This window comes from Schistocerca cancellata, chromosome 8 (genome assembly GCF_023864275.1).
Source record: "Schistocerca cancellata isolate TAMUIC-IGC-003103 chromosome 8, iqSchCanc2.1, whole genome shotgun sequence".
Classification (NCBI taxonomy): Eukaryota; Metazoa; Arthropoda; class Insecta; order Orthoptera; family Acrididae; genus Schistocerca; species Schistocerca cancellata.
Window position 1 is genome coordinate 369,782,515 of NC_064633.1, and position 24,102 is coordinate 369,806,616.

Sequence of the window (24,102 nt, forward strand, 5' to 3'; positions counted from 1 at the left end):
TCGATCAGCATGCCAGTGTTACAGATATGCTTCGGGAGCTCAAGTGTGAATCCCGGGGAGGAGATTCTTTTCCAAGAACACTATTGAGAAAGTTTAGTGAACCGGCATTTGAAGCTGACTGCAGAACGATTGTACAGTCAATGATTGAAATGGCTCAGAGCACTATGGGACTTAACTGCTGAGGTCATCAGTCCCCTAGAACTTAGAACTACTTAAACCTAAGGACATCACACACATCCATGCCCGAGGCAGGATTCCAACCTGCGACCGTAGCAGTCACGCGGTTCCAGATTGAAACGCCTAGAACCGCTCGGCCACTCCGGCCGGCGATTGTACAGTCGCCAACATACAGTTCGCGTACGGTCTACGAAGTTAAGATAGGAAACAACTTAGGATTGACATGAAGGCTTATAAATAGTCGTTTTTCTCTCAATCTATCTGCGAGTGGAACAGGAAAAGAAACGACTAATTTCGTTAAAGGATACACTCCACCGTGCAGCGTACGATGGCTTACAGAGTATAGTCAGACATTTTCTTCGAAGTTCTGACATGTGCCGAGTGCAATGTAAGTAATTTTTTATTTTTTGTATTAACTTTTGTAATAACGCAAATTCAATGTGTATATAAACGTTCAGTTTCGGAGTGGAAGGTACTAAAACCACCCCATTTTATTGACTATGTAAGAACTGATCGGTAGTTATTTGGAGGGTTGAACTTTCGTCCTTTAACAGGGACTCTTCGTATTGAACAAATACAGTACCAAACATTTTATGACTCTCCCTGAGTGAGTGCCAAGTCGTCTGAAGTACCAGGATGATTAAGCGAATCTACTCCTATTCTCTACAATAAAGAAAAAACTCGCAATGGAAATCTAACAACTAGAGTTCAGATAGAACGATCAGGGATTGAACATCATTAACTGTTTCCTAGTAGCTTTCTTACAGCGTGCATGAGTTTAGTGATCACAGAATAAAATGGCGTATTGATAAGCGCACTGGGGAAAAGTATAACGAACTAAATTTGAGAACTAATGAAGTTATTCACAAAAGGAGGCGTACTCCTGAACTTAAACGTGGAACGCTTATTACAATTGAGTCTCAATGGTTCTGTAAGGAATAACTGCAATCACCATAATTATTCAATAGAGATCCGGCAGGGTCAGACATACGCTCGCACACGTAGTCTCAAACATTCACAGGAATTCCGAAAGTAGTATTAACCATTCTCGAACCAAAGCTGAGACGAAGGAACGGGTTTGTGCCTCACAGCGAAAAAGAAACAAGAATCTAGTCAGCATGGGGATACAGGCAGTGAATCGAGTCCGGATGGAGAAAGCGATGCTACGTGAATTACTGAAGTGATAGCAGAGTTAATAATCGCGATAAGCCCATAACGCTCCTCAAAAATAATTTCAAAGTTACCAAAGGGTCCTAACTTGAAAAGCTCGAGCTAGTTCCCGTTCAAAATCGCCGTCTTAGTGTGCACTGCGACATTGCTGCGATGCTACTTGTTAGTGAGCCGGTAAATTGAGTCCGAAATGCGATCTGCCTCGACTAAAAGCACTAAAAGTCCAAAATCTGGAGGTGACCAACCCATAACCAGAATCCTTAAGTGGCGCCAGGTAACTGCTCCATTTAGGAGGCAGGGGAGGACTACGCCCGTTAACGCTTTCTCAATATTTTCCATCAGACCAACGAGTAAAATTGGAATGAAAGCGTCTCTACCGAACTGTGCGGGAGAGCCAATCCCGATAGCCTCCAGTATGCACAATACGAGCAGATCTCACTCTCACGTTCGCCAGAGTGGCGCCTCGTGCCAGCTTTAAAATATCAACTGCCCTTCCCAGGTCTCTGCTGCATAGCTATACGAAGGACATCCAATTGAAAGTACCGTGAAGCATCCTTTTCTAATTGCACTGACATTAATTGAATCCAGCGATCATCGATGTTAGGCAAAAGTGGTTACAGGTTCATCATGTGCTGAATGTCAAATTTAATCAAAATGAATGTAAAACAAGTTCAGTTTCGGTTCCCAGGGTCATCACGCTCCCTGGTATGTAACAATAGGAGAAGACATAGGCTGAGAAACGAGAATCTGCCGACGTGATCAAACCACGGAAGATTGGAATCACAAAATTACATGATGGAGGGACTGTGGCCAGTGGTAGCAATAGTAAAGTATATTAGAGTTAAATCTGAAGATGACCCAGTTCAGACGAATCTGGTTATAATACTTACATAAAACGTAATGTAGACTGCTTTGTTCATAAAATACTATCAGGAGATCACTGACTTATCTACGTCTCCTGTGCCACAGTACTGTGTTTCTACTACTACCAATGTGCTTCTCATATGTCAATGGTGGAAGAAATGACACCAGTCTCTGCACAGTATGTCGCAATGATAGTAGAAGCTCGGAATACAGTCACTTGCAGCTGGAAACGTTAAGTGCCTAATGTCGCCGAAAGTGGAATTCCAGAACTGAATCTTCCCTTAAAAAATTGGTCGCCTATGATACCGCCGACGTGTTGTCCCAACATCTTAGAAACTGTCGTCCATGGACAATTCGTGCTTGTGACGACCTTACTTCCAACGATGGCCACCACAGGTTTGCCGATTTCAGCAGATGGGATATGGTCGGGTCATCGGTTGGGGAAATACACATCTACATTATTGTCTGGAGTGCAAGGAAAATTTTCTACCTTAAACTTAATTACAACAGTTACGTAAATCCGACGGTGTGTGGCGTTGAGTGCCAGTTCTATTTTAGCAGGTTGACTAGTGCCTTTTACTATGTTAAGACATATCACCATACATCAAAAAAACATCCGCCAGTTTACCTTTCATTAGATAAAACGTAGAAGCATTATTTCTCTATATTATGTTTAATCAGCAATTTAAGTTCCTTCTTCATTTTAACTTTTTACTGGTTTACTATTAGTACTGCAAGTATATCGGTTTAATATTGTTTTGTCGACACTGAACAATATTAGATCCAAGCTTCTCTTCATATACTCTACTAACAGAAGATATTTATCTTCGCTTTTAAGCAGAATAGCTCCGATTTTTAAAACCCAGTCTCCCTGATTTCGTATTGCTACGCTAAAGTTTAATCTAATAAGGATACGATTTGTTGTTCACGGCCCAATGATTGGCTAAATTCGCAGTCAGTTAGGCAGCTTCCATTTGATATTCTAGTGGCTAATGTTCCGCTGGTACAGATGCTCTCATCATAGACATCTAGCGACAATAAATCCGACACATTCGAATTTCTAATGTATCACCATTAACAGATCTATCTACAGGGAGTTCGCAATTCATGTTACAAAATGGTTCAAATGGCTCTGAGAACTATGGGACTCAACATCTGTGGTCATAAGTCCCCTAGAACGTAGAACTACTTAAACCTAACTAACCTATGGACATCACACACATCCATGCCCGAGGCAGGATTCGAACCTGCGACCGTAGCGGTCACGCGGTTCCAGACTGAAGCGCCTTTAACCGCTCGGCCACACCGGCCGGAATTCATGTTACACACTTCTAGAGACTGTAGAGGAAAGTTAGTAAATCAAGTTTTATGCATTAACGCATATCAGGAACGGTCTTCAATCGACGCTACGGAGTGTCAGACTTATATGCACAGGCGCCTGTAAATGTATTTATCTACAGGGAGATTCCGTGATGATATCACAAACATTCAAGGACGATGGAGAAAGGTGAATGTATCCATTTGAGATCAGGGTTCCTCTACCAGAAACTAACAAGGCCAAAGTTATAAGCGAAAACCTTTCTGATACCTATCAAGTGGAATACATGTATCGGTGGTGTTGCTTTAAAGATTGTAGGGTACGCTATTTCCAGAAGTGCTAGCATGGACCTAAAGAAGAAAAATTGTCTGGTAAACGTGGGGTCTAAAACGCATACCTTAAGAGCTATGAGCAGTTGCTCAGTAGAGGAGATATGTTTCACGCTGGCGCAGATAACCAACTTCTCATAGCTCCTCCGGTAAGCATTTTAGACCCCATGTTTAGTGGCCATTTTTGCTCGACTTGGTCCGTACTACAACCTATGAAAGTTGCCTACCCTACAATCTTAGCAGCAACAGTACTGGTACGTCTCTCCCACTGTCAGATGTATCACAATGATTTTCGTTTGTAACTATTGACACTTTCGTTTCAGAACCAGGGACGCTTATCTCAAATTGATACATTTACACGTCTCCATCATCCTTGAAAATCTGTAACATCATCACGGAATCACCCTGTAGATATACAGGGTGTTTACGTAAAAGCGTGTAAAATTTAACGGGACATAGAGGATGCTCCACTGAACAGTTTGAAGTAGGGAACCTGGGGACAGAGAAGCCAGCTCAAGGTGATAATAGGAATAAAATCAGATTACTGTGTACTTTTTTATTTACATTAGTTAACTGCAAATACCATCATTGAGACAATGAACGTACCAGCTGTTCTGTATCTTATAAAATCTGATGAAACTGACGGCCGTCAACCTCAGTGCAAGCACGACATCAGCGAACAGGTTCTAACACACTCTGACAAATATCCCTGTTGTGTTCCGAATCACATCACAGGCAGCTACATTTCTGGCAACTAATTAAATCTCCGTGTCCACTCGGCCTTGTACACATGTGACGTTCTAAATCTCCATAGGAAATAATCAGGGGAGTTAAGGTAAGGTGACAATGTAGGCCATGGAGTAGTATCTCTCTATCTAATCCAGTGACCACGAAATACTGTACCAGTACCGTTCTCGCATATTGCACTGTACGTCTCTGAACAGCCCTGAGTAGTGGGTGGGTCTGTCGTTGATTCATAGCTCATTCTGTCATGGGTCAATGTCTCGTAAATACCACCAGAACCACGTTATGGACAAGTAAAGTTAACAAAACCTGCATCATGACTTCCTGGTAATCAGGCTCGTCCTCCTTGTTTCCTTGCAGGGTATAAATAATGAACATCTAAGTAAATAGCATAGTACGTGAAAACTTGTACGCATGTTAGTTGGAATTAGCTGGAAAACTGTAATACTGGACAAAGCTACAGACAAATTTATTTCCATGTCTCCTTAAGCTGGCTTCTCTGACCTTAGGTTCCCTCCCTCAAATTGTTCAGTGGGGCATTCTCTACATCTTGCTACATTTTTGCACGCTCTTACGGAAACACCGTGTATACATTTATAGGAGCAGGTGCAAATAACGTTGACACTCAGTAGCGTCACTGAATGACGTTTACGGACATTGGTTCCTATGTAAAACTTAGCTCTGAGCTGACATCGGTTCCTATGTAAGACTTAGGAACCAATGTCCAGAAACGTGATCCAACGACGCTGCTTGACTTACTGTCTCCTCAATAAACTTTACAAGTGTCTAACTTGAACTGTTAAACACCCTGTAGATGCTCTAGGGTAAAATGATACTGGGTAGACAGCCAACGGCTGTTATTCTCGAATTACCCGCTTTAAAGCGCTACGGTTCGTTGATAATGTATGTTCGGCGCGAGTGACACATTGAAGCTTCCCTTGACTTCAACAAAATATAAGTGTTTTTCATGATTTTAGTTTTTAATACAGGTTAATTTTACTTAACATGTCAATACATTTCTATTTTTCTGCAAGTTAGACAGTTAGTATTTAAGAACATTTACATTTCAGGGTTGTATATGTCATACTGCATACCATCACGTTGTTTCTCTTTGCGTTCTCATGCACCGTGTTTGGTGACGCGCTATATCATCTCTCCCCGCCGACTGGGAGAGATGGCCGCGCCATCTTTTTTTTTTTTTTTTTTTTTTTTTTTGCAGGTGCTGACGAAATACGTTTCCAAGATTGTTTCTACTAAAGGAAGGTGGACAAAAGAATACTTCAAATTGCTTTTACGAAGTTAGAAAATGATACTCAGTTAGGTAAGGTTCAATAGTGTTTAATGTTCCAAGAGAAACCAGCGAGAAAAATATAAAAACTGGTTGTGATTCAAAAACTGCAGTGAGACCAGATTCCTGTTTTGGTTTAACAATTGAGAAGCAGCTTGTGTGATTTCTTATAATTTTCTCTAAAAACCTACATGTAAGAAGTAGTTCAATAAAACACGAGTACCGAATACGCTTTCAATACGGTATCCTCTTTGTTTTTAAAGCGTTTTACCAACAGAATGTCTATCCCTTGCGTGTCTGGCTATCTAGCCTGATACTTGGGTGAAATGGTCAAGTACTACATAATTCAAAAGAGATTCGTAGTTAGTTTCAAATTTGGTCTAACTTCTTGAACGAAGTCTTATTTTGTTTTTGTGAATACAGAAAGGAATATGTTTATACACTCCTGGAAATGGAAAAAAGAACACATTGACACCGGTGTGTCAGACCCACCATACTTGCTCCGGACACTGCGAGAGGGCTGTACAAGCAATGGTCACACGCACGGCACAGCGGACACACCAGGAACCGCGGTGTCGGCCGTCGAATGGGGTTGCTGCGCAGCATTTGTGCACCGCCGCCGTCTGTGTCAACCAGTTTGCCGTGGCATACGGAGCTCCATCGCAGTCTTTAACACTGGTAGCATGCCGCGACAGCGTGGACGTGAACCGTATGTGCAGTTGACGGACTTTGAGCGAGGGCGTATAGTGGGCATGCGGGAGGCCGGGTGGACGTACCGCCGAATTGCTCAACACGTGGGGCGTGAGGTCTCCACAGTACATCGATGTCGTCGCCAGTGGTCGGCGGAAGGTGCACGTGCCCGTCGACCTGGTACCGGACCGCAGCGACGCACGGATGCACGCCAAGACCGTAGGATCCTACGCAGTGCCGTAGGGGACCGCAACGCCACTTCCCAGCAAATTAGGTACACTGTTGCTCCTGGGGTATCGGCGAGGACCATTCGCAACCGTCTCCATGAAGCTGGGCTACGGTCCCGCACACCGTTAGGCCGTCTTCCGCTCACGCCCCAACATCGTGCAGCCCGCCTCCAGTGGTGTCGCGACAGGCGTGAATGGAGGGACGAATGGAGACGTGTCGTCTTCAGCGATGAGAGTCGCTTCTGCCTTGGTGCCAATGATGGTCGTATGCGTGTTTGGCACCGTGCAGGTGAGCGCCACAATCAGGACTGCATACGACCGAGGCACACAGGGCCAACACCCGGCATCATGGTGTGGGGAGCGATCTCCTACACTGGCCGTACACCGCTGGTGATCGTCGAGGGGACACTGAATAGTGCACGGTACATCCAAACCGTCATCGACCCATCGTTCTACCATTCCTAGACCGGAAAGGGAACTTGCTGTTCCAACAGGACAATGCACGTCCGCATGTATCCCGTGCCACCCAACGTCCTCTAGAAGGTGTAAGTCAACTACCCTGGCCAGCGAGATCTCCGGATCTGTCCCCCATTGAGCATGTTTGGGACTGGATGAAGCGTCGTCTCACGCGGTCTGCACGTCCAGCACGAACGCTGGTCCAACTGAGGCGCCAGGTGGAAATGGCATGGCAAGCCGTTCCACAGGACTACATCCAGCATCTCTACGATCGTCTCCATGGGAGAATAGCAGCCTGCATTGCTGCGAAAGGTGGATATACACTGTACTAGTGCCGACATTGTGCATGCTCTGTTGCCTGTGTCTATGTGCCTGTGGTTCTGTCAGTGTGATCATGTGATGTATCTGACCCCAGGAATGTGTCAATAAAGTTTCCCCTTCCTGGGACAATGAATTCACGGTGTTCTTATTTCAATTTCCAGGAGTGTATTTCCCTGTGTTTTTTGTGTATTAGGGTTTGATATTAGCATGTGAAAAAGACCGTGGCCATCTGTCCGCCATTTACTCTACCTGCAAAAAATTCCTTCGTGATTGTGATTTGCCTAACGTATATAGCATATTAGCTGATTTTTCGTGCTCCCATGCATCCAAATATGTAGTCGAGAACTCCAGGACCCCCTGGATTGACCTCGATTTAGGACAAAAATAACATTTATTTTTGCTGGGCACCAAGGCAGATCTCGGAAGAGAATACAGCCAAGCGAATATGGAGCACATGGTTGTTGCTTCAGCTTTCAATGCGGTAGCTGGCAGAAGGTGTTCCATTTCCGAACTGTACCGTCATAGGTCAAGTGGGTACCCCATGTGCCATCTGGTAGACCCTGTAACGTTGCGTCAAGACTCGTACCTAGGTGCAATATTGATGTTACTACAGTTTTCGTCGCTGTGGCCATACAGTAAAATAAATAGAAAACTTTGTATAACAGCTTTGTCTCCTTATCACACAAAATTGAAACAAATGCTAAGGCAGACGATGGATGAAAGCTGAATATAATCAACATAAAAGATATACTCACAAACTCTATAACAATTTAAATATTTCGCCACACACCCCAACTTTCTCTGCTTCTGAGGTTGCTTCTTTTACCCCAACTTCTGTGACCTCATTGACCGTGTGTTAAAACGACTATGAGACCCGTAACTCAATTTTTAGTTAATACGTTATTAGTTTAGGCTGAAAAACATTACTGTGTGGTTTATTGAGACGTCATAAAAAGAATGTATGCAAATCACGCTTGGATTAAAGTGATGATAGCGTCTGATGTAGGAAATATGAATCTGAAGTCAAATGTTGTCTAAAATACCTGTCTGGTTACTAGAATGAAATTGTCACTCTAGAGCACTTGCCCGCGATAGGCAAAGGTCCCGAGTTCGAGTCTCGGTCCGGCACACAGTTTTAATCTGCCAGGAAGTTTTACATGTCTGGTTGTTTTCTTATTGGTGATTACTTAATTGGTATTGATTAAACTATAGTTCCATTTGCAAAACTAAGTATCTCAACCGATTTTAGCATCTTTGACTGAGATAGTTAAATTAATCTATTAGGCCGCTATAAGCATAAGTAGCGTAATATAATCACATCAAATTTGTTGAAACTAATTCGTTGAATCTATGTTCAACAAATCCTTCAGGTTTGGTACGGATAACTGGCGACTATTACTGTCGTTAAAGATGGGCAACGTGAAAACCAATTTTATCGTAGTCTGAAACTGCGCTGGCAAGAACTTCTTTGGCCGTTGTGCAATAGGAACACATATTACGTGATCATTGTTGTTTAGAAAATGTTACATTCTTATTGTAGTCGATATAGTACGGTAGTGACCGATAATTTAGTAGAAAATTGGCGAAGTATTGCATATTTTCCGCGAATCGTGTTCGACAGTTGTATGACAGTTATAACGAGTCCAACGGGATACTGTGAGATGCAGTTTCGGAGAATACTGAAACCCGATCTGAATGGGCCAGCTGTGTCCACAACTGCAGCAGAGGCTCTCCCGCATCAGAGTAGCTACTGTTCTGTTCTATGGAAGCTGGCCAGCGCAGCGATGGGGGTGGTAGGGGGCGGGAGATGGGGCACGCGGGCTGGAGTGGGCACATTTATATCAGGAATCGATAGCCAGATGGGCGCGACTCAGCGGTTTCCACAGTCGCACCTAATTGATAATCGATGCTTCCCGAGTGTGTGGGTGGTACTCTGAAAGGGAAGGCGTGAACTCACGGCGCCAACTGAGGAAGTGGGTTGGGTGGGGGAGGAGGGGGGAGGGAATTCCAATCTATTCCGGAGGATTTCTGTTTCTTGTAGCCTGCTCTCGGCGTGTTCTGTCCTCTTTTGTAGGTGTCCCCGTGGAGCAGTAGGCGGCTCGTAAACATTTTCCGGGAAAATCCCCTAGTGGAAGACGTTTTGTAAGCTAACCGAAGTTACAGTAAGAGGCGAAGCCTTGTTTCGCAACCATGAACTGAAATAGTGAACTGTTAACCACTTCATTGATAGAGCCTACTTCCATTATTCTCGTGGGTGGGGCGATTTTATTTCATTACGCCAGTCTACTAGTCTACTTAGCACACTTCATCCAAAAGTATTACACGCTGACACATAGTTCACAGTTGCAAATATGATCTTCCTGTCAATACCTGACCTGTCCTTATACTTATAGTAAACTTTATACTGTCCTCTCCATTGGATCCATATAATGTCTTTTGATCTGAGTAAAACTTGAACTCTGAACCGAAGAGTACGCCCTTGTGATACGCCATGAGTCACTGAAATTCGGACTCTATTCGTGCTCGTGTCCGGATGTGACAAGCAGTTTGATGCTGTAGGGAATTTCTATATTTCGTTTTGTTTATGCATTACGTGCTAAACTCACACTTAACGCATTCATACCTCTTGTATAACACCCCTTTGAAAGATATTCTAGGCAGTTTGTTTGGAGAGATTTATTACTTCAACGGAACGAAATCATCAAATTCAAAAGCAACGTAGAGAGTTCTCACTATTCACGATATATATATATCTACATATAAGTTGCTGCTCTGCAATTCATACTTGAGTGTTTGGCAGAGAGTAGATAGAACCAATTAAATCCCTCTCCTTGACCGTCCCCATTTCGAATAGCACGTGTAAAAATCCATAACTACTATTTTTCTGTCATATCTGATTTCTCTTACTTCACTGCTATCATTATTTCTCCATATGTAGATGAGGGTCAACAAAATATTTCCGCATTCAGAGAAGGAAGCCTGTGAATGAAATTTCTAGAGAATATCTCGTCGCAAGGAAAAAATCTTTGTTTTAATGACTGCTACCTCTACTCGCATATCATACCCATAATATTGTCTTCACAATTTCTCTACAATACGAAACAAGGTGCCATTCTTTTAAACTGCTTCGGTGTTGTGCTCCGCTCGTTTGTGGTGAGAGCTCCACAGTGCGCAGCATTACTACAGAAAAAGGCGGACATGTGTACTGTAGGCCGTCTCTTTAGCAGACTTGCTCCATCTTGTAGGTGTTCTGGCAATGAAGAACGCAGTCTTTGATTCGCTTACGTCATACGAAGTTTTCTACGCGAGCTTCCTCTCCTACGTGACTACGCTGCAAGTGAGAGTTAAGTGGCTGGCAGTTGGTTCACCGAACAACCAAGATTTTTCTCTACCGTTCAACTCTCGAATTGCGCGAAAGAAAAATGAATAAGTAAATCTTTCGGTGCGAGCTTTGATTTCTCTTGTTATATTACGATTAACATTTATCCCTACGTAGGTGGCCTCCAAAAAAATATTATCGCATTCGGATTGAAATTTCATGAAACGACAGTGCCGCAACGAAAAACGCCTTTATTTTAATGATTTCCACCCCCAAATCGCGTATCATATTTCAGTTTAATTTATTCGTGACTGTAATCCCTAGGTATTTAGCTGAATGGATAACTTTTTTGTGGTGTGATTTATTGTATAATTAAGTTTTACAGTATAATTTAATACTTCTTATAAATACTAGTATTTATAAATTGCCTCGCATGTAACTGCAGAAGCTCCATTAAGCTATCCGAAGACACTGTTGCACTTCAAGAACGATGCTGTGGTATGTAAGAGAAGTAGAAAACCATAGTAAAAAAACTGTAGCGAAAAAATAATGAAACATGCAGAGATCGATGAGCGGTGCAGTGAATGGGATTTGACCATTAGTGTTAATAACTGCTGTCCAAAATAATCCGAAAAGCTTCGTTACCGTTTGTTTAAACTGTTGGTGAGAATCGTCGTAAGTAGTTGACTATCGCTAAATATCTACGAATCGTTAAATATCTACAAACAACAGTGCGGAGCGATGCTGAGATCCATTAAAATAATGCCAAGAAAATGCAGCTCATGCACGACAGAAGCGACTTAGGAAGCAATCGCTTAACTGATTCTTGAGTACTACTCACCGCTTATGAACCCTTAACAGTATGGATTAACAGAAGACAGATAGAGAGAGAGAGAGAAAGATAGAGAGACAGAGATAGAGAGAAAATCTATTTATCGCAGAACGTCTCGTTTCGTAACAGCTTAGGTAAATAGCCACAAGATAGCTTACTAAAGTTCTCATCGAACTGCGGTAGCAGATGTTACTTCGGAGGCGATGTACCTTAGGGAAAGATGTACTGTTAAAATTGTGAAGCAGAAATACAGACAGGGTGTCTTACAGCTTCGGGTGTCTCCAAATGTTCTTTGTGTTAGTTCAACAGTCTTGGCCGAGGTATCGTGCTGCGTGTATCTTATCGTGAAATTCTATAAATTCACAAGATCAATAGACATCTGCTTGTTGATAGCAAAAATTCAAAAAAGGAAAAATATGCAGGACCCATTAAATCGAATTAACGATCTAATGAATGGGTCCAGTAGAAGAAAAGAGCTTAGCTGTTAACATCAAAGTTGCTGACCACGAAATATGAACGAATTAAGAAGGAGTTTCTGTGAGGTTTGGAATTTGAGAGACGAGGTATCGGTGGAAGTAAAGCTGTGAGAACGGGTCTTGAGTCGTACTTGGGTAGCTGAGTCCGTCGCAGGCGCAGCCGCGACACGGCTCGGATGCGCGCCGCACTGACAAGGGAACCTCCCCATCGCACCCCCCTCAGATTTAGTTATAAATTGGCACAGTGGATAGGCCCTGAAAAACTGAAGACAGATCAATCGAGAAAACAGGAAGAAGTTGTGCATTTTCAACTTCTCGCGGCGTAATGAATACTCCATTAAATTTCGGGCATGCAGCCGCGCAAATAAAATTTCTTCTACTGATATTTCGGCCGCGTATCGTCCGGCCATCTTCAGAGCGAGTCACAAGACTGATGACAAGGTGCCAAGCGCGGCCTTATATGCTCCACCGCGGCGGTACTGCGCATGCGGGTCACAGATGCTGCGCCGCCTGTGGCGAAAGCGTACGGACGTTCGATGTGCTTATCGATGTTTGATCGGCAGTGATGACACGGTGACGACTTCTCTGCAATTTAATTAGTCCAAGAGCTGGATTCCATGCTTTGTCCAAATTGAAACCTTTATCTCTGTTTATTAAATTGTTGGCTAATCGAATTTCTATGGCTTCCTTGAATACAGAATCCCAAAAAGAAGAGGTGGATGTTAAAATCTTCACATCACTGTAATTCATGGAATGACCCGTATCAATACAGTGTTCGGCCACAGCTGACTTGTCTGGTTGTAATAGGCGTGTGTATCTTCGGTGCTCCACGCACCTTTCATGAACGGTGCGTGTTGTTTGACCTATGTATGACTACTTACAATTTCCGCAAGGAATCTGGTACACACCCGCCTTACGAAGCAATAAATCGTCCTTTACAGAGCCGAGTAAAGCCGCAATCTTCGTGGGGGGCCGGAAGATCACCTTAACACAGTGTTTCTCTAGAATATCCATTCGATTTAAAAGTACTCTTGAGGTATGTTAGCTCTCCTTGTAAATTGTCTTCATCGGATACACAGTGCGCCCGATGCACTAAGGTCTTAAGGACACCCATGCTCTGAGAAGGGTGATGGCAGCTACTGGCATGAAGGTATAGATTTGTATGCGTTGGTTTCCGATGTACGGCATGTCCTAATGTGCCATCACTTTTACGGCGAACGACAACATCCAGAAAGGGGAGGCACCCGTCTTTTTCTATTTCCATGGTAAATTTAATGCTAGCATGGATAGAATCCAATTTACAAGGAGAGCTAACATACCTCAAGAGTATTTTTAAATCGAATGGATATTCTCCGCAACAAATTCGTAGAGCATTCGATGTAAAACCTAAAAAGAAGGTATACGATGCGGAAGAAGATAGTAATTTCTTCAGATCTAGGGCGTTTCTGCCTTATGTGGGTGCTCTTTCTTCAAAGATAGGCCGTATTCTAGAGAAACACTGTGTTAAGGTGATCTTCCGGCCCCCCACGAAGATTGCGGCTTTACTCGGCTCTGTAAAGGACGATTTATTGCTTCGTAAGGCGGGTGTGTACCAGATTCCTTGCGGAAATTGTGAGCAGTCATACATAGGTCAAACAACACGCACCGTTCATGAAAGGTGCGTGGAGCACCGAAGATACACACGCCTATTACAACCAGACAAGTCAGCTGTGGCCGAACACTGTATTGATACGGGTCATTCCATGAATTACAGTGATGTGAAGATTTTAACATCCACCTCTTCTTTTTGGGATTCTGTATTCAAGGAAGCCATAGAAATTCGATTAGCCAACAATTTAATAAACAGAGATAAAGGTTTCAATTTGGACAAAGCATGGAATCCAGCTCTTGGACTAATTAAATTGCAGAGAAGTCGTCACCGTGTCATCACTGCCGATCAAACATCGATAAGCACATCGAACGTCCGTACGCTTTCGCCACAGGCGGCGCAGCATCTGTGACCCGCATGCGCAGTACCGCCGCGGTGGAGCATATAAGGCCGCGCTTGGCACCTTGTCATCAGTCTTGTGACTCGCTCTGAAGATGGCCGGACGATACGCGGCCGAAATATCAGTAGAAGAAATTTTATTTGCGCGGCTGCATGCCCGAAATTTAATGGAGCAGGAAGAAGTTGTGTGGAACTATGAAAAAAATAAGCAAAATTTACAAACTGAGTAGTCTATGTGGAAGATACGCAACATCTAGGAGAGCATGAGCTCAGGAGCGCCGTTGTCCCGTGGTTAGCGTGAGGAGCTGTGGAACAAGATGTCCATGGTTCAAGTATTCCCTCAAACGAAAATTTTATTTTCGCAAAGTTATGATCTGTCCGTTCGTACATTCACGTCTCTGTTCATTGTAATAAGTTTAGTGTCTGTGTTTTGCGACCGCACCGCAAAACCGTGCGATTAGTAGATGAAAGGACGTGCCTCTCCAATGGGAGCCGAAAAAATTTGATCGCAATGTCATAGGTCAACCGATTCCTCCACAGGAAAACACGTCTGATATATTCTATACGACACTGGTGACGGCATGTGCGTCACATGACAGGAAAATGTTGTCGACCCACCTAACTTGTACACTTAGCGAATGGGTAAAAAGATTCTTCTACCTTGCCCGATTTAGGTTTTCTTGTGGTTGTGAAAATCACTCCAAACAAGTGATGAAAACATAAGAGTTTGTCACAAAAACTGAAAATAAAAAATTATACTTTCTACTGGAGGGAAGCCTTGCACCTAGGACCTCTCCTTCCGTAGCTGTTCTCGCTAGCCACGGGACCACGGCGCTCTTTAACTCTCAATCTCCTTGATGTTGCATATCAATCACATGGACTACTCAGTTTGTATATTTTACTTATTTTTTTCATAGTTCCACACAACTTCCTCCTGTTTACTCGATTGATCTGTGTTCAGTTTTTCAAGGCCTATCCACTGCGCCAGCTTATAACTAAATCTGAGGGGGGTGCGATGGGGAGGTTTCCTTGTGAGCAGCGCCCCGCTCGTGTGTTTGTTTACTCGCTGCGCGAGGTAATGCGTTCGTTGTTGTGATTTAGAGCTTTCACTGGATACGGCGTTTTCTCACCGCCAGGCGACGGTGAAACTAACGTTCGACGATTCCTATGGGCGCCCAAAGACTTACGAAATCGAACGGATTTTGAGAGACGACATGCATGTCGATCCCCACAATCTGGTAGCCATACATCTGTCCCTTGAGATAAAGAGGGAGAACGAAGCGGCATGTCACTACCTAATCAGAATTTCCACCAACGGCTACCGATTTCTCCTGCAGACGGTAAGCGTGCACCACGCGTGTCTGGAAGTGCGTAGTGTGCGTATATTCGATTGCCGTTGGAAGTCCCGATCGCAATCGCCACTGACGCATTACGACCGTATTGCAAGATCCTGAGCTAAATGGAAGAAAAGTGGAACACATTTGAAACCTGTCAAGTTCTCAATGGTGGCCGACAGGTACGCATTGAACTTCGCAAACACGTGCCGTTGTACGTGTTTATCGGCGGTTGCCGAGTTATGAGGGATAACAGCGGACGTGTGTAATCTCTGGACAGGAAGGCCACGTCAGAGCAAACTGCCTCTAGCGCCGCCTTGTCCAAGTGCCAGGTGTTCCTTGCGTACTCAGAACAGACAGTGGTGCCAACCGCGTTACCGCTTACGTAGCGGTGCGGTCGGTGTGCACAAGCGCCGCATCCATGACGTAGCCTCACGTGACCGCGAGGTCAGTCGACGACGACGCCGTGACTGCGGCGCCGCACGACGGGACACTATTGCAGGTCGCAACGCCTGCCACCACCACCAACGTTGTCATTCCGGGAGCGTCGGTTCTGGATGCTGGCCCCATGGCCGTAGGCGCTGACTCGAGCCCTTCGACGGGATTGACACGCGGTCCCGGAATCAAGTCACCGAAGAGCTTAAGAAACGCCAGTTCTCGACAGAAGACGACCAATTCGGCGGAGACAGGGAGCAAGCTGCTGACGCCGACTCATCGTTACCAACAGATTCTACGAGTACTGCCCCAAGGCAGACATCCGACACCACAGACAGGACGGCAGCCTCGCCCACCCCTGTTTCCACAAGCCCGACGTCCCCCAGGACGAAGACCACCCAATGGAGCCCATTGCCTGTGACAACATGCCGTCACCGGCACCTTCCCCGCTCGGTGACAGGGCTGCTGAAATGGAGGCAGAAGACTCCCTTGACACTCCTCCGCCACAAGGGACTGGCGCTCCACTTGGGGAACGCCTAAGACCCACAGAAGGGCCGCGTTAAATATTCCTGCTACGAGGATGAGTAGATAAGTGGTCCCACTACAACCGAGGGGTCGCCATTTGCATCTACATCGTCTACGTCATTTACTCTGTCATCAAACCATGTAATTTCCAAGACATGCTCCGGGCAGCTGACCTGAACATCACCCTCCTTCAAGAAGTCCACCCGGAGCTACAATTGAACATTTATTGGTACACAGCCTGCAGCATCCCATTTAGCTGCGGTGCCGGATGAACCGCCATCCTCTTACGCGATGGCATCGAGGCAGCAGATATCACATATCTGCCATCTGCACAAGGCCTTGCCATTACTGTGGGAGCAGTCCGTATTGTCAATGTTTACGTGCCCCCTGGAACATCTCGCCGAGATGGAGGGATCACGTTTTATACCGACGAAATTGCTCCACTCCTGAATGGGAATACAGAACACTACTTCAGAGGTGACGGCGATTTCAATAGCGTCCTGGATCAAGCGGACCTAACGCCACACTAGTCTACCTGCCCAACAATACGGGCACTCGTGCCAGATCTGGCGCTTCAAACATATGCCTCAACTCCGTGAAGAGATTTCTGTGAATTTACGTTCACAGCATCGTATGGAAGTGAAACTCTGTGGGTAAACTGGAAAAGAAGAGAACTGGTAGAATGATGTTAGAAATTAGGTAGCTGATAAGATATGGAATACGGAAGTTATCCTCAGAGTCAGTGAATAAAGGAACACATGGGAGAAACCAACAAGAGGAAAGGGCGAGATGACAGACATGTGTGAAGTCATCAGAGATTAACTTCTACGGAATTAGAAAGAACTGTAAAGGATAAAACCTGTATCAACAAATAATTGAGGATTTAAGTAACAAGTGCTAGTCTAAAATGAAGATGTTGGCTCAAGAGCTAAATATATAAACTGAAAAGGAGGATATTGCCTGACCGAGGCATTTGTCCTACTCTTCTGCATGGAATCCAGAGGACTACCGATCTGCGGACGGTTACCATCGACACAGTTTTATGGCCTGTCTCCTTGAGGCACTAGTCAAACGTTAGGAATTTAGTCCTGGATTTTCAATATTGGCTCAAAAGAATTTGCTCAGCAGCTCTTCTACTACTAGAATTGCAACCGGCTACATTAAAGCGTGCGTTATCTACACTTCTGCTGAGGGGGCTTCCAAAATGTATTACAAAAATAGTGCCGTGAGTTAGAGCAGACATAGCTTAAACACCATTCATACTACACTTCTTTATAGAATTAGCAGTAACAGATAAATTACTTCTACATCTTTCTCTGCGTTGTAATAGGCTTATTGCTGTATTTGTGCACCATACACATGGATTACGGCCTGCCGGTGTGGCCGAGCGGTTCTAGGCACTTCAGCCTGGAACCGCGCGACCGCTACGATCGCAGGTTCGAATCCTACCTCGGGCATGGATGTGTGTGATATCCTTAGGTTAGTTAGATTTAAGTAGCTCTAAGTTCTTGGGGACTGATGACCTCAGATGCATAGTGCTCAGACCCATTTGAGCCACATGAATTACGAATGGTATCTATACAGTTCTAATTACCACCACTAGAAAATGAGGCTGCGATCACGAAAATCTGAGACCGTGATATCCCTTCTTACATGGCTGCATTTCGGCAGTTCATAAAACGTACCACATCGAAAAGTTTGCCACGTGGTGGGTACTCCACGCAAGGAGAGAGAAAAAAAAAAAAGGTACAGTGCGCCATCTTTCGAGAACACTGGTGAATTATAAAATAGCTTGATACCAAGAGAAGCTGTATGACTGTATCCTATGCAGAATGGGCAACCTATTCAGATTTTGGCAGTATCATTATGTACGATTTGCGCCTTAAGAACATGATCTGTTAGTATCACATTCCACTTGTACCAAAGTTCTCAGCATCACCTTACCGGTTAATGAAATACTCTGCGCCTTTTTAAGCACTGGTAACTCCACTTGTTCTCACTGACTGCTTTGCTTTATTTCCTCTAGGACCTATCGATACATCAGGTTCTCGTCTATGATGATCAACCGTTTGAAAGAATCTGGACCGCCCTGACACAGTTTCAGTTTGTCTTTTCCGACTTTGGCATGGGTATTTCAATGCGTTCTGCTACAGCACACACGCACCAAACAAAGGAGTATCTAAACTGTTTCGAGGTGACAGCTGTAAATTAGTGACTAGAGAACGGGCAGAGTTCGTGGTTCCGTAATAACGGAGATCATTATCGCGCAGCTATAAGTTATAGTAAATAGTAACGTTCCCAAGAGACTGCGGTCAAGTACCCTTCGGCCATCTTAATCAGTAGTTTCGGTCCTGTCTAAAGCCCTGCTGCCATTTGCGAGTAGCTGGAGCTCGGTCTACTGCCAAATAAACCACTGTTTACCTCCCTCGTTTTCCGCGGCCTCTCCAGTGACGGGACAACTCTGTACTGATGATGAAGTATTTTCGTGTTATCAACCGAGTGTTGGCGTCATCCTGTCACAAAGTTCCGATGAGTTTCGTGCCCATTGTGTTCAATGGAAGATGATGCATACGAAACTAATCGAAACTTTGGGGCAAGATGACGCCATCTCTCGGATGATAAGGCGGGAAAATATCGTCATTGAAATACTCCGAGAAAGCCTCCAGCCACATATAACTCTGCCCTGAATTGCAGGCCGTCGTCGTAGGTTTCGGTTTCAATCTTTGTTTTATTACTACCTTCTTCTTAGTTACACCAGAGGCGTTTTCGAATGCGGTTCAGAATCGACTTTCTGAAGCAGTCGTTATCACTGTCCGCGCTGCGTAGTCGTGAACTCTAATGCCTGTGAAGGACGATGAATGTATAAGAGCTTGCAGCATACAAAATATATTTGCGAGTATGGCTACTATTACAGTGGGTAAATAATGTGAAATGTAAGGAAAAAAACAGACTGAAAACAAGAGGTGTTTTACCTGCTCTGTGTCGAGAAATAAGATGACTGCAACTACTGCAGATTCCCTATGCTTAATAATTCAACAAATATTTTTATGGGAATAGATCTCAGTCACACTTGATATTGAAAAATGATGAGTTTCTAATAATAGGTAGAGATGACCCGCAAATCGTCGGTAATAAGAACTCTTGGAAAAATATTGCGATATAATTGCCGCCACTTGCAAGTGCACACGCATAACTTGTTTTATAAGACAGTCATGGTAACAGAATTTTATCGCATTTGCAAGTGAACAAACAGAGACATACTACAACATACAACCGGTCGAAAAAGGTAAGACTATTCAAACAGGAATGTAGAAGATTTTACTACGTTGAGGATACAGAGGTATCTGTTAATGGATGAAGTAGTGACGGACCAATGATACATATAGAACCTTATAAAAATAACATTTGCCAATAAAATTACAAATGTTAATGAATGTCGAACGAGCAGTAAAGGAAATAAAAGAAAAAATTGAAGTAGGAATTAAAATCCATGGAGAAGAAATAAAAGCTTTGAGGTTCGCCGATGACATCGTGATTCTGTCAGAGACAGCAAAGGACCTGGAAGAGCAGTTAAACGGAATGAACAGTGTCTTGAAAGGAGGATATAAGATGAACATCAAGGAGGAATGGGTACTCCAAAAATTACATTAGAAGTGTAACAGAGCCAAACACTCGGCGAAGTAAGGAACCAGAAAAAGAAATGTCAGGTACGGCCTTTCTGCCATACATTCCCAGAGTGACGGACAGAATCGGCCGTATATTGCGCAAACATGGCGTAAAGACGATTTTCAAACCGACAAGGAAGATCAAAGAGTGTCTTAGATCGGCGAAGGAGAAAAGAGACCCACTTGCAATGTCGGGAATATACCGTATACCTTGCACATGCGGAAAAGTTTATGTCGGAATGACTGGACGATCCATTAACACCAGGATCAAAGAGCATAAGCGACATTGCAGGTTGGGGCAGGTGGAGAAATCGGCCGTGGCAGAGCACGCACTGAATGAGACCGACCACGTAATAAAATTCGCCGACACGGAAGTTCTGGCTGTAGAGAAGCACTATCACACGCGCTTGTTCAGAGAATCTGTAGAAATCCAAAAACACGCGAACAGTTTCAACAAGAAAGAGGAAAGCCTTAAGGTAAACGGATCCTGGCTTCCCGTACTGCAGCGAACGGCCGTCGCAGGTAGCAAGAGGAGAACCGCAACGGAAATGACCGCGGAGAAGCCCTCGGACGTTGGCGCGCCAGGCACATATAGTCTGCGGCCGCGAGCTCGCCTCCAGTTCACCACCGGCAATGGAGGGTGAAGCTTTGACAATGCCAGCCACTCGTGCTGGCGAAACGTCAGAAAAATTATTAGATGAACGTCGGCAGAAGAACCCGAGGCAGAAGCCTATAGGCAGTTTGTCAACAAGTGGCCACGAAAGCCTTAACAATTTTGTAAAACGTGGATAATCGAATACTGTCGAATTAAATCAAGTGATGCTGTGGGAATTAGTTTACGAAATGAGACACTTAAAGTAGTAGATGAGTTTTCCTATTTGTGGAGCAAAATAACATGATGGACGAAGTAGAGAGGATACAATATGCGGAGTGGCAATGGCGAGGAAAGTGTTTGTGAAGAAGAGAAATTTTTTACAACAAGTATAGATTTAAGTGTCAGAAGACCTTTCTGAAAGTATTTGTATGGAGTGTGAAACATGGACGATAAATAGTTTAGACATGAAGAGAATAGAAGCTTTCGAAATATGTACACTCCTGGAAATGGAAAAAAGAACACATTGACACCGGTGTGTCAGACCCACCATACTTGCTCCGGACACTGCGAGAGGGCTGTACAAGCAATGATCATACGCACGGCACAGCGGACACACCAGGAACCGCGGTGTTGGCCGTCGAATGGCGCTAGCTGCGCAGCATTTGTGCACCGCCGCCGTCAGTGTCAGCCAGTTTGCCGTGGCATACGGAGCTCCATCGCAGTCTTTAACACTGGTAGCATGCCGCGACAGCGTGGACGTGAACCGTATGTGCAGTTGACGGACTTTGAGCGAGGGCGTATAGTGGGCATGCGGGAGGCCGGGTGGACGTACCGCCGAATTGCTCAACACGTGGGGCGTGAGGTCTCCACAGTACATCGATGTTGTCGCCAGTGGTCGGCGGAAGGTGCACGTGCCCGTCGACCTGGGACCGGACCGCAGCGACGCACGGATGCACGCCAAGACCGTAGGATCCTACGCAGTGCCGTAGGGGACCGCACCGCCACTTCCCTGCAAATTAGGGACACTGTTGCTCCTGGGGTATCGGCGAGGACCATTCGCAACCGTCTCCATGAAGCTGGGCTACGGTCACGCACACCGTTAGGCCGTCGTCCGCTCACGCCCCAACATCGTGCAGCCCGCCTCCAGTGGTGTCGCGACAGGCGTGAATGGAGGGACGAATGGAGACGTGTCGTCTTCAGCGATGAGAGTCGCTTCTGCCTTGGTGCCAATGATGGTCGTATGCGTGTTTGGCGCCGTGCAGGTGAGCGCCACAATCAGGACTGCATACGACCGAGGCACACAGGGCCAACACCTGGCATCATTGTGTGGGGAGCGATCTCCTACACTGGCCGTACACCACTGGTGATCGTCGAGGGGACACTGAATAGTGCACGGTACATCCAAACCGTCATCGAACCCATCGTTCTACCATTCCTAGACCGGCAAGGGAACTTGCTGTTCCAACAGGACAATGCACGTCCGCATGTATCCCGTGCCACCCAACGTGCTCTAGAAGGTGTAAGTCAACTACCCTGGCCAGCAAGATCTCCGGATCTGTCCCCCATTGAGCATGTTTGGGACTGGATGAAGCGTCGTCTCACGCGGTCTGCACGTACAGCACGAACGCTGGTCCAACTGAGGCGCCAGGTGGAAATGGCATGGCAAGCCGTTCCACAGGACTACATCCAGCATCTCTACGATCGTCTCCATGGGAGAATAGCAGCCTGCATTGCTGCGAAAGGTGGATATACACTGTACTAGTGCCGACATTGTGCATGCTCTGTTGCCTGTGTCTATGTGCCTGTGGTTCTGTCAGTGTGATCATGTGATGTATCTGACCCCAGGAATGTGTCAATAAAGTTTCCGCTTCCTGGGACAATGAATTCACGGTGTTCTTATTTCAATTTCCAGGAGTGTATATGTCGAGTGACTAGGGCCTTCCGTCGGGTAGGCCGTTCGCCGGGTGCAAGTCTTTCGATTTGATGCAACTTCAACGACTTGCGCATCGATGTGGATGAAATGATGGTGATTGGGACAACACAACACCCAGTCCCTGAGCGGAGAAAATCTCTGACCCAGCCGGGAATCGAGCCCGGGCCCTGAGGATTGACATACTGGCGCGCTGACCACTTAGGTACCGGGGGCGGATACTTTTGAATTGTGGTACAGAAGAATGCTGAAGATTAGATGGGCTGATCAGTTAACTAATGAGAGGCACTGAATAGAACTGAGGAGAAGAGAAATTTGTGATACAACTTGACTAGAAGAAAAGGTCGGACATGTTCTGAGGCATCAAGGGATCACCAATATGGTACTGGAGAGCAGTGTGGAGGATATAAGTCGTAGAGGGAGACCAAGAGTTGAATACACCAAGCAAATTCAGAAGGATATAGGTTCTACATCTACATCTACATCTACAGCCATACTCCGCAAGCCACCTGACGGTGCGTGGAGGAGGGTACCTTGAGTACCTCTATCGGCTCTCCCTTCTATTCCCGTCCCGTATTGTACGTGGAAAGAAGGATTGTCGGTATGCATCTGTGTCTGCTCTAATCTCTCTGATTTTATGCTCGTGGTCTCTTCGCGAGATATACGTAGGAGGGAGCATGCTCATGGTCTCTTCGCGAGATATACGTAGGAGGGAACAATATACTGCTTGACTCTTCGGTGAAGGTATGTTCTCGAAACTTTAACAAAAGCCCGTACCGAGCTACTGAGCGTCTCTCCTGCAGAGTCATCCACTGGAGTTTATCTATCACCTCCGTAACGCTTTCGCGATTACTAAATGATCCTATAACGAAACGCGCTGCTCTCCATTGGATCTTCTCTAGCTCTTCTATCAACTCTACCCGGTACGGATCCGACACTGCTGAGCAGTATTCAAGCAATGGGCGAACAAGCGTACTGTAGCCTACTTCCTTTGTTTTCGGATTGCATTTCCTTAGAATTCTTCCAATGAATCTCAGTCTGGCATCTGCTTCACCGACGATCAACTTTATATGATCGTTCCATTTTAAATCACTCCTAATGCGTACTCCCAGATAATTTATGGAATAAACTGTTTCCAGTTGCTGACCTGCTGTTTTGTAGCTAAATGATAAGGGATCTGTCTTTCTATGTATTCGCAGCACATTACACTTGTCTACATTCAATTGCCATTCCCTGCACCATGCGTCAATTCGCTATAGATCCTCCTGCATTTCAGTACAATTTTGCATTGTTACAACCTCTCGATACACCACAGCATCATCTGCAAAAAGCCTCAGTGAACTTCCGATGTCATCCACAAGATCATTTATGTATATTGTGAATAGCAACGACCCTATGACACTCCTCTGCTGCACACCCG